The sequence below is a fragment of the Pelobates fuscus genome, chromosome 5, assembly GCF_036172605.1.
Source record: "Pelobates fuscus isolate aPelFus1 chromosome 5, aPelFus1.pri, whole genome shotgun sequence".
Classification (NCBI taxonomy): Eukaryota; Metazoa; Chordata; class Amphibia; order Anura; family Pelobatidae; genus Pelobates; species Pelobates fuscus.
In genome coordinates, this window is record NC_086321.1 from 353,956,624 (window position 1) to 353,968,499 (window position 11,876).

Below are 11,876 nucleotides of genomic sequence, written 5' to 3' on the forward strand. Positions count from 1 at the left end.
TGCTAGAAAAAAACGTTTAAAACAAAAATGAACCTGGGGGCAGGGCCCGACTGCCATGGTGGAGAGACGTATTGTGTATGAGCTCCTCCAATATCTCGATGAAAATCGTCCTTTGCGTCTTCACCAAACTCGACCACGATAAACGAAGTGAAGCAATTGCACTCCTTACTTACCTGACACATTGTGTGGCAGTAATCATCTAGTCGAGAGCTTCCATATCTCATCGTGGCAGATGTGACCTAGCACGGCCAGAGTGGGAGAGGCAGCTGACCTCCAGGCCTGGAGAGGCACAGGAGCAACCACCTTCAAGCAGCAGCCCCCACTCCCCCCTTTGGACCGGTGAGGGTGATCCCAGTCCACATCTGAGAGGCAACCGAAAATCAGGGTGTGAACCCATCAAAGTCAAAGAAAAGTTCCCTGACTCATCCAACATGGTGGAGTCCACGAGTCTCGTTAACCCCAGCACTGCACAACTAAATTTTGAAGCCAGGTTGAACAAAAGTTTTGCTGACTTCTTGAGAAGGTTGCAGAACAGGGTCAGTGAGCACCAGAAAGATGCAATATCCCAGAGAAGCAAACCCAGCCCTCTCGGAGACTCCCACGGCGTTCCTGCAACGACACCTAGCTACAGGACAGAGGCGATCCCGAGAATGGAGGAGACGCCTGGTCCACCACAGGTCAGCAGGAGCCGGACGCAACCTAGGTACAAGTCAGCTTAGGTGGGGACACACCCTGCACTATCCCAAAAGACTGGCATCCTAGAGGAACATCTGGGTTCAATCTCTACACTCCACTACGGTGCTACCACAGCCTACGAGCGGGCTCATGCTGATAACTGCTCTGCCGAACCGACGTTCTGCTAGGCTCCAGAGAGGTATCGGCTGATCCGAAACTTGGACTCCTGCAAGCTGGCATTATTCTCCCTATTATGATTAACGTTGCCTGACTTGGCATGGCCACGGTCGATATCCATTGTACTGTTTGTCTAGGTTTATAGTTATTGTTCCTTTTGACTCCTCTGATCAATGCCGTTTGATAAGCACACTCTGCCTGTGTAACTTAATACGTTACAATGCTCTAAGGGCCTCTTCTAATATTTGTAATCTCCGTGTCTGTCATATTATAGGTCTACTAGCTTGCTTAGGTTTTCTGACCAGACACGCATAGTACAGCTTGAGTACTACTCTATTGACTCAATACTTGAAAAAAAAATAAAAAAAAAAATGTTTGCAGCCTTTTTCGAATTACTTGCAGTGCTCTGTCATGTACAATTTAAAATAAAATAAAAAAGTGCCTTACTGAGAAATAAAGGATAAATAATTGATAGAGTATTGCTAAGTTATAGCTATTGTGATCCAAGGAAAGTTCAGTGTTGAGAGGTGCAATGATAGCTTGTAAGGCTTTGTTGCCATAACTGCACAAAACACATTTTAATGTTTATGTTCTGTTTTAAAGACGTTGGGATTTTCCATGCCGTCCTCCACAGATTGAGCATTAACGCCATTAGGAAGGCAGGAAAAGTTTTGGTGTGAGCAGTGTTCGATTTCTGATCACACCAGGGAGACCCAGGTATCAATCAATTAATCCTGTCAGCTGGGGCCATATTTAGTGTCCCCAATCTTACAAAAGAGCAGCATGCATCGCTCAAATTGAGCTCATTAAATGGAGATTTCAAATCCCCTGTTTGAAAGTGTGGTGTGAGCAGGGTTAAATCCATGCCGACGTCCTCCACAGAGTGAGCATTAACGTCATTAGGAACACAGGGACGTTCTAACATTCTGGTGTTAGCAGGGTTAAACCCATGCCGTCCTCCACAAAGTGAGCATTAACGTCTTTATGAACGCAGGGAACGTCCTAACATTTTGGTGTGAGTAGGGTTAAATCCATGCCATCCTCCACAGAGTGAGCATTAACGCCATTAGGAACACAGGGACGTTCTAACATTCTGGTGTAAGCAGGGTTAAACAACTGCTCACACCAGGGAGATCCAGGTATGAAGCTATACCAGGGCTCCCCTCTATCAGCTGGGGCTATATTTATTTATTTATTATTTTTTTGAATTCTTTATTTTTGTCGTGCACGCGTAAATTCAAAGATTGCACAATATACAAATATAACAGAGAAAAGGTTTGTCAGATTTAAACAGTTGTACATGGAATTTAGCACATTTTTTTGTTATGAGACAGGCATACTGCATATTGAAGAAGGCTTAGCAATAAAGTGTGAGCATTGGGTGAGACTGGTGAGTGGTAACCAATAGATCGCCAGGTTGTGGTAATTCTGCTTTAGCAGAATAAGAGACACTAGGTTGACACGATTCGATGCAACGTAAACTTTTAAAGTAACGTGAAAACTGTAACTAAAATATCTATCGTTACGTTTGGTGGTCTCTAATGGTAAGGAAAGTTTCTAAATTCCTTATTTTGCTCACTCATCATATTAGTATAGCAATGCCAACGGAAAAGAGACAACAGGATGGGCCATAGCCCTTATGTTCTGCATATAATAAAAGAGGCATCTTAGCTGTGTAGTGTGCGGTCTTGTGCTGGGTGGGTTTTATATTTTAGTGACACGTCTAACAACAGTATAACGCTATAGTAAGATTAAAGTGGTCCCCTGAGCACACGGGTATTTGCAGGTCAAGGATGCATCAGGGTTTCTGACTTAGGCATTAGTGCTCCAGGGGGAGGAGAAAAGCCCCCCTCGGGGTTTTACAGTAGCTAATACTTGTATCCATCAGATACTCGGGTCTAAGGGCGCGTCTCTCATCTGTGTTTTCCCTTCGAGTTGCCTGAAAATTTGGCGTTAGAAAAGTAGAGAAGGGAAAAGAAGAAGAAAAAAAAAAAAGGTACATGAAATAAAAACATAAACAGAGTATTCAATTGAAGGTGAGATAGCAGTCCCCTTCAGTGCGTCCGGCTCCCACGGGTATACTGTTCGGAGTTACATTCTCCAAGGCGATGCTTTATAGTGGCAGCCAGTGAACAAGAAAAACATTTAAAAAACTAGAACAAAAAACTTATAGTGGTTATAGTCACGTATTCCAGTGGCGGGTTCTGTGGTCTCCAATGGGATGGAGAGTCCGTCGGTTAGTGTGGTGATCTCAGGTAGCTTCTCCTGCCGATGTGGTGTGTCTGGCTGACCTGGGTACGAATGAAGGTGGTCGTAGATTCCGCTTGCGGGGCCTTCAGGCCCAGCTGGCCCAGGTAAGTGTCCAGGTCCGAGCCCAAGTTCATGTAGTAGCTGCTGCATATGGGTCTGCGGGGAGTTGTCGGGGGACAAACTCCGGTGCGGCGGCTGCATTCCTTCCTAGTGGGCGCGTGGGTCCAGCTGGGTCTGTCGCTGTGGCAAGTGCAGTTGTGGGAAGGTTTAATAGTCCTAGTGCCTTAGTAGCCTCCTGTATGTTATGGACTATGTGAGTGCTGCCTCCTCGTTCTATATGGAGGGTGCGCCCTGGTCCCCAGCGGTACCGGAGTTGGTGTAGTCGCAGGAGGGATGTGAATGGGCCCAGGGATCTCCTCCACGCCAGCGTCCCTCCTGAGAGATCAGAGAAGAAGGACAGTGTCATCCCCTCGAAGGTGAATGTTGACTGGCCTCTGATGGCTTCCAGGATTGCCTGCTTGTCTCTAGTGGACTGGAACCGGATTATTAGGTCCCCTGTGGCGGCTGGTGGGGCCCTTGCTGGTCTCGGTACACGAAATAGACCATCAAGGGTGATTGCTTTGGCTGCTTTCGGGGTCACCAGTGTGGTGAGAATTCTTCTAACCAGATGTGGTAGTTCCGCCTCTGGGACGGAGTCCATGACTCCTCTGAGTTTTAAGTTGTTACGGCGATGTTTATCCTCTTGGGAGGCAAGTTGCTGCTCGTGGAGCAGGGTTTGCTGCTTTAGGCTGTGGATTGCCGTTTGCAGTTCTGCAATCTGGGTTGTGTGGCTATTGGTGGTACCCTCCACTGCTCCCAGCCTGGCTGTGATGAGTTTGAGATCCTCTCTTAGCAGGGCCACATCTGCAGCTATCTTTCTATGGTGGTCTGCCATGAGTTCCCCTATGGCCTCCATAGACACTGGGGTGGGGGTTTTCGCGGGTGGTTGTGCCTGTACCAGTGCTTGTACCTGCATGGTCTGTGGGGGGTCCCCATCCTCCCCTTCACAGGTCCCATCTGAAAAGTCGGAGCACCCCCCATGTAGGGCCGCCATATGCGCTCCGGTTGCAACATGTGCATGCCGCCATAGTGCCCCGATGTCCATGCTCTGCCGGGGTTTGTCAGCCTTCGCTTTTTTAGTTTTCCGACCCATTGTGGTTGTGTGGGTCTTGGGGTGTACCTGGAGCGGGTTTGGGTCGTGTCTGCTCGCTCTTGTAAGGGGTTTGTTGGCTCGTTTGCCGGGAGCCCCGCGACCATGCGACCGTCTGCTTTAACCACTAAGCTCCGCCTCTCGGGGCTATATTTATTGAATAGTATATGTGGAACTGCACTCACTCCCACAAATCTGAGACAGGGTGCTTGCTGAGCCAGAATCAAACACCAGATTTCCAAACATTAGTAAAATAATAGGGGTCCAGGCACACCTTGGTTCAAGACAGGCACTTTATTGAGAACCACAACAGCAACGTTTCAACCCCAAAAGGTCTTTGTCAAGCTATATTTATTGACCTCAGACTGACAGATGAGCTGTATGCAGCGCTTAAAGCACCATGGGCTGAGCACAGTTGCACGCCGCCACTCAGATGGAGATTGTCAGGGTCTTTTCAGAGCCATCCTGCATTGCCTATCTACCAACTGCCCAACACTGATCGCAGTTTGATCGGCAGAGACAACATGTGGTGCAGAAGCTAATTAAACTGTTTTAGCTTTAAAATATATTTTTTCTGGACAATATCCCTTAGGGCTAGGGGCAATGTTAGAGTAGGACTAGGTGTAGGGTTAGTGTTAGTGTTAGTGTAAGGGTTTAATGCTGGGTTAGGTTTAATTATGTTTTAGACTTAGGTATAGTGTAGTGTTAAGATTAGGGTAGGTAGGTATACCTTTAGAGTTGAGGGGGGCGGTTGCATATGGTTAACGTTAGCTACCATAAAACAAATTTAGATCCTAGACATTTAAAAATCAGGGATGTTATGTGAATCTATTGTGAGTTATTTTTATTTTGTTGCAATGAATGTGTAATATTTTAAGCAAAAATGTTTATCTTCTATTTTTTCCCATTTTTGTCATTGTATTCATACTTAAAGGACCACTATAGTGCCAGAATAACATACTTGTTTTCCTGGCTCTATAGGGTCCTTGGGTCCCCCTCACCCTCTGGGCCCCCCTCCCGCCGGGCTGAGGGGGAAGGAAAGAGTTAATCCCTTACCTTTTTTCCAGCGCCGGGCTCCCTCGGCGCTGGGGACTCTCCTTCTTCCGTCGTCATTGGCTGAATGCGCAGCAAGAGCCGCGCGCACATTCAGCCAGTCCATAGGAAAGCATTCTCAATGCTTTCCTATGGACGCTGGCGTCTTCTCACTGTGAAAATCACAGTGAGAATCGCGGAAGCGCCTCTAGCGGCTGTCAGTGAGACAGCCACTAGAGGCTGGATTAACCCATAGGTAAACATAGCAGTTTCAAAGAAACTGCTATGTTTACAGCAGGCAGGGTTAACCCTAGATGGACCTGGCACCCAGACCACTTCAATAAGCTGAAGTGGTCTGGGTGCCTATAGTGGTCCTTTAACATTGTGTTAGGCATACAATTATATTAAATTAAATGTGTATGGAGGGGTCCGGGGACACTTTTCAGGCTTCCCTAAACTCTGGCCCTCCAGATGTTGCTGAACTACAACTCCCATGATCCTGTGAATGAAATAGATAGGCTGAGAATCATAGGAGTTGTAGTTCAGCAACATCTGGAGGGCCGGCGTTTGAGGAAGCCTCTTTTAAGCTTTGTCTACCTTGCTTCTGTTTTTCTACTTCGGAAGGCATTTCCCCCCTTTCCTTGTAATCGCTCGCTGTTATCAAACAGTTATTTGACTATTTACTGTAGGAGGTTGCCAGAACACCTGGGCTAGTTGGCTACTTGGCACATCCACCATTCCATTCCTGTCACAGTTAGTGCATTGATCCATTTTATTCTGTCTGATATTATAGTTAACACATTCTTTCCCAACGGCTAGGACAGAGCAACCAGGTAAACCTTCCTCACAGTTAGATATTAATTAAATATTAAATCAAATTAAATTTAGAGAACTATTTGTTTGTTCCTGAACCAGTCATCCATCTAGATCAGGCTTCCCCAAACTCTGGCCCTCCAGATGTTGCCGAACTACAACTCCCATGATGCTCAGCCGATTTCATTAATAGAATCATGGGATTTGTAGTTCAGCAACATCTGGAGGGACGGAGTTTGGGGAAGCCTGATCTAGATCAAGCTTAGCTGCCTGTGGCCATTGTGGCAGTGAGTGAGACATATGTGATAGGGATGTTATCTATCTATGAAGGATTTCAAAGGCTCAATCTGCAGTCAACAGTGGCTGTTAAAGTGAAAACTGTTCACACACACCCTACTTGATGCCAGCAAAACCCACATTGAAACCTTAGGCTAAACTTGACCTTATTAATGGCATTTACAAGCGCAGTAAATGTAATAAAAATCAGTGAGCTAGCTCAATTCGAAATATAAAGTATGTTTATTGACGGGGCAAAAGTCCACATATTTAGAAAGTGATACACAGTGAATTTCAAATTTAAGGCCATATTAGCCAAACTGGAAAAATTCTCTAAGTCAGCTATGCTTCCAAATCAATAACTTTGGTCTAAAATGCGAAACACACGGTGAATTCACTTTTAATTTTTGCTTTAGTAAAAAAGTCTGTGTTTTAAGCGAATATGAATTTCCAGTCAGAAGGTTTGTAATGGCTCAAAAATAAAAATAAAAATAAATTATAAAAAGAAACACACAACAAAAAAAAAAACAAGCAACAAACAAGCAACATAAAAGCAAAATAAAAATTACAGATCGGAGCTAAGCAGCCATTTAAATTGCACCTACAGTACAAACACTAAATATGGGGCTAAAATGTGTATATAATTTCCTCTGTACATAATCTGCATTTTATGTTTGGGTTTTCTTCCAAGCAACTAGTAGTGTAAATCGTTTTAATTTAGTTTTACACATACATAAGGGAATACCACATCAGTGCACATTGCACATGTTTTTTTGTTTGTTTGTTTTGTTTACACATGGAGCAGATTTATCAAAGTTCTGTTCTAAAAAGTGGTGCAAAAAAAAAAATTGTAAAAAAGGTGCTTGTTTATTACACTGGTTTCCATGGAGACTGCTCCATATTTAATATTTTAAATCACTTTATAGAACACAGATACTTCATCACCATTATATCTACAAAGAATAGAACGCCTGGTAATGTCATCTGAGAGAATTCTAAAAACATTTAAAAATTCCAATAGTTGTATGTGTATGCTGCATTTATATTTAATCATCTCTAAAAATCCCAGCAATGTTTTTTTTTTTAAAAATAAATACAATTTAATTTAGAAATCACTGATTGATTCTCTTTCAGGACAAGGTAGAAGGACCTTGAAGTAAGGATACTGAGAGGAAATAAGGGGACAATGTATCATGCATAGAGATCACATGTAGCTGTATATACAAGGACTGTACCTACCGTCTTGGTAGAGAAGCTGACACTCCCTGGCTGTGTCCAAGTAACTTGTTACACTTCCTGATCAGTCAATGTGTGTTACAGTGAATTCCAAAGCAGACCTGTGATTCACCTTCACAAGCAGCAACATGATTAAACTCCCTTCCTCTTCATTTCTTCCATAGATCATTCCTTCTGGACAATACCCCTCCCAAAGGAACCTGTGACACCAATTCTGTGTTGTACAAAAAACACTCACTCAGTGGCAGAGTCAAAGCCACTGTGACACAGGTTTCCCAACAGCTCGATTAGGCCATTTACTGAGACACATGACATTTCTCCCTGCAATTCTCCCTGTCTCAGGGGAGGGCACAGACTTCCTTACAGCTGCTCTCTGGGGTTGTGCAACTGAGACAAGGAGGTTATTATTATGCAACACAGTGGGGCTCATCCACCAAATAGTGAATTGTGGTGTCTGTATTAGGAGGAACAGTCAAGCAGAACCAAATTCTCCAACACTTTTATACTAATAACTTGGTTGTATTTTCCACAAAATTAGCTATTTGGGATTGCAAGATTATACAAATTGCAGCTTTATGAAAAAAAAAAAATCCCAAATGTATAAGAAAGTTATATTTCTGCTTGCACCAGTAAAAGTAACCACCCCCGGGTTAGCCCCTTCATATTAAGAAATTTAACAAAAGACTGTTCCATTTGTTAGGTTAGATCAACAATTTTTTATTGTACTGTGTGCATTATACTGTGCTGTGGGGGTGTATACATCTAATACTTTAGCCTCCTATCCTGCTAATAGAGTGATCTCCATTTATAGCCAGACAATTTACTAATTCTTTGCCACATAGTATTTGCTTGTCAAATTTTGAAGTACTATATGTATCTAAGCCACTGGACGCTTTGTAGTTAATATATTATACTTCTGACAATTTGTGTGGCTTTCTATAATTAGTCTACCCAGCTTTTAAAGGTATATTATCACTTGATTGTTACGATTTTTTTCTTCACACTGAGGAGATTTTCACATATATTTTGTTTGTGTTTATATGTATTTGGCTAAATAAAGATTGTACCATACATACAAATTTTTGTACTCTTGAGAGATATCACATGGTGAAGTGGACAACCACCCACGTATAGCGGAGGGAGTGCCCACCCCACTGTATTCTTCTTTTTCTGTATTACATTATTTGGGGTTCATGCCCTTGGATATCTCGGTAACTCTTTAGGGAGGAATCAGTGTCTTTTGACAACACTGCTATCTCCTTTCTCTTGTTTTGGCTGAAGGGGTTGATAAGGGGGGGGGGGGCTAACTCGGTTTTAACCCCTTCAGCGCCAAGAGAGGGGGACCCTGAGGGTGGGGGGCCTAAGGTTTATATAGTGTCAAAAAAAAAAAAAACGAGTTTGTTTTCCTGACACTATAATGATCCTTTAACTGAAATTTGGACAAAATGTTTTGGTAGATATGTGTTAGATCAGGTTTTATCAACTGTTATCTACCAAAATCAATATTTTTTTTCTCCAAATTTCAGTTGTAAGGGAGGGCGGGGGGAGGGAGGGGGGTTAACCTGCCTGATCAAACCTGATTTAACACAGAGCTATCATAATCAATAACATTTTGTACAAATTTCAGTTGAGGGGGGCTGGCTACGGGTTTGCCCCCCCTGAAAATTATTGTTATTATTGCATATTTTAGGGTAGATCTAATGAAAAAAATGTTGATCTAACAAATGGAATAATCTTTTAAAATTCTTGATATGGGGGGGCTAACCCGGGGTTTTTGTAAAAGTAAGTTATTATTCATTTACTATAACTCCAACCACCATCACTACTTTTGCTTTTAGAAGCTGTCATGGTGGTAGGAATTTATATGTGCTGTGTTTCTGCTTGAAACTCTACAAATACAGAGATGTGTTCGCTTTTGTCCCAGGGGTTAATTAAAACCCCAGCACACATGATTTAGGCTTAAAAGAGGCACACCTACTGCTCGGTACACAGCAGAACCCAAGAGACAGCCTATAAGCTTTTGACACATTGGTACAAAACACCAAACCTCCTACACAAAATTGACACAGACCATACCGAAGTGTGCTGGAGGTGTGAGAGAGAAGTGGGCACCACAATACACATTTGGTGGGAATGTGACATGATCAAACCCTACTGGGCAAGGATACATGAGATGTTAGAGAAATTTTCCGATGCACGCCCCCCCCCCCCGGAACCGGCTGAAATGCTACTACACCATACATCCATCCCAAGATCAAAGTATAACAAATCCATGACTGTCAGAATACTAAATGTAGCCAAACAACTCCTTCCACAATTCTGGAAACAAAAGATAACCCCCCCCTTAAAGTCTGGTTCGACCAGATGAAGGAGCTCAGATCTATAGAGGAGCTGAATATGTCAGCCTCGGTAACCCCCACGACGTATACAGACATATGGACACACTGGATCTTAGAGACGGCAAAGGAGGAATTTCAACATAACAACTACACTGACAGAGAGAGATAGGACCCTATAAAAAAAGATTACGGAACCCAATAAGATACAGAACATAGGAGACGATAGATACTGGACACCCAATACCCCTCTACCCCACACTACCACCCTTCCCCATCACCCCCAATGTTCATGCCTATAAATTGCAACCTAAAGGACACGACAGAGACCAGAAAATAAAACCACAACATAAAAAGACACACTACGGGAAAATACAACGTAGAGGCCCGAAACATACAACAGAGCCTGACAGACGCAGGGAAGTAAAGGGAAATGAGTCCCAACCGACATAGAACATCCAGCAAAGGGATCAGCTAGCCCTACTATACCCCAGATACATACTCAGCGATAGACCGATAGGGTCACAAAAGAAATCACAAAATACACGCAGATACTGGCTAGAAGATGGGGGAGGGACCGAATAAAAAAGTAAAACACACAGGTACCACAGCAATAGCCACCATGACAGACCTCACAAAAACAGAGTTACCACAAGGATCTGTGTGTACCTAGAGGGCACAGGGTCTGCGAACCCAAAATAAAATGTAAATGGACAGAAAGGAAGGGCTCTATCCCACCAAACTACCAAGGGAAGAGTACGAGATCTCTAGAAGGGAAAACGCAGACTGAGACCCACCCCAAAGGCCATATTGAAAAAGACGCGCGTCTGGGTTTTTCCGATCCCTCCTAGCACTACACCACCTGCACTTGCATTGATTTCCTCTGGACATCTCTATTTCGACTAACAGTCATATAGAACTTGAGTACGCCGGGAGGGGAATCAAGGATTTAGCCTCATACATTATTTGAGGCAATAACGCTCTCAGCGCTTTCTGCGCACTGACACGAGTTAATTCGTACGAGACAACACATTACATTAATTAAGGCTTTAGATACTTAGATGCTAGCAAGTCAGTTTGAATAAGAGAGGTGCCCTTGAAGGCACAGTTGTATTTTGAGGATACATTCCTTCTCTTTTCCTTCTCTCTATTACTTGTAGTTAGCTCCTTCACCTGATAGGTGCCCTTGAAGGCACAGCTATATCTTTATCTCTTTTCTTTCTATATCTATACTGGGGTTATATATATAACAAACTACCCAAAAAGAAGGTGCTTTCTCAGGCATAGGATATGTTCACATCTTGATCTCATTTACGTTGCAGTCTCCCTTATACTACAATCTGCACAACTCTCATTGTTAGCCTGACAATTCCTATAAATACCTAGACTGCAGCTTGTATCTAATAGCAACATCAGACAGTATCTTTGTGTTGTTACATGATTTCAATGTTAATCTTTCATTTATTATCAATTTGTAACGGAGTATTCTCTATAAACTGCAACCGCAGATAGTCTCTATTCTAGAGCCTGACAAAAATGTAACAGAGTACTCTTGATAAACTGTAACAGTGGACAAACTGTAACAGAAGATAATCTCTATTTAAAGCTGGACATTTAGGTCCATTTAGACATTTCAAACAACATCTCTGTTTTTTAGATGCTGTTTGTCTGTTTTAAATCTTACATTTCTGCATATTATCTCTATATGTCTTTCTATACATATATCTAGACGTATTAAGAGTAAATGTGTGAGATGATCACTGTGTATTTCGTTCACTATTAAAAGTTATATTTTATAGTATATATTTAAGGCAGTGTTTTTTCTCTTCTTGCTTTCAACCATATTTCGTTTAGGGTTAACCCCTTCACTGCCTTTACACTTTATTTGTATA

General features: G+C 42.9%; 1 protein-coding gene across 1 annotated transcript in view; it reads right to left on the bottom strand.

The window, feature by feature from the left end:
• The window catches only part of TBC1D2 (TBC1 domain family member 2), a 61,316-nt gene extending 53,319 nt beyond the window's left edge, over positions 1 to 7,997 (bottom strand). The window contains exon 1 of the mRNA XM_063455965.1: positions 7,652 to 7,997. The gene's annotated coding sequence lies outside the window, so the exon portion shown is untranslated. The remainder of the gene's footprint in view (positions 1 to 7,651) is intronic.
• Positions 7,998 to 11,876: the final 3,879 nt, after the last annotated feature.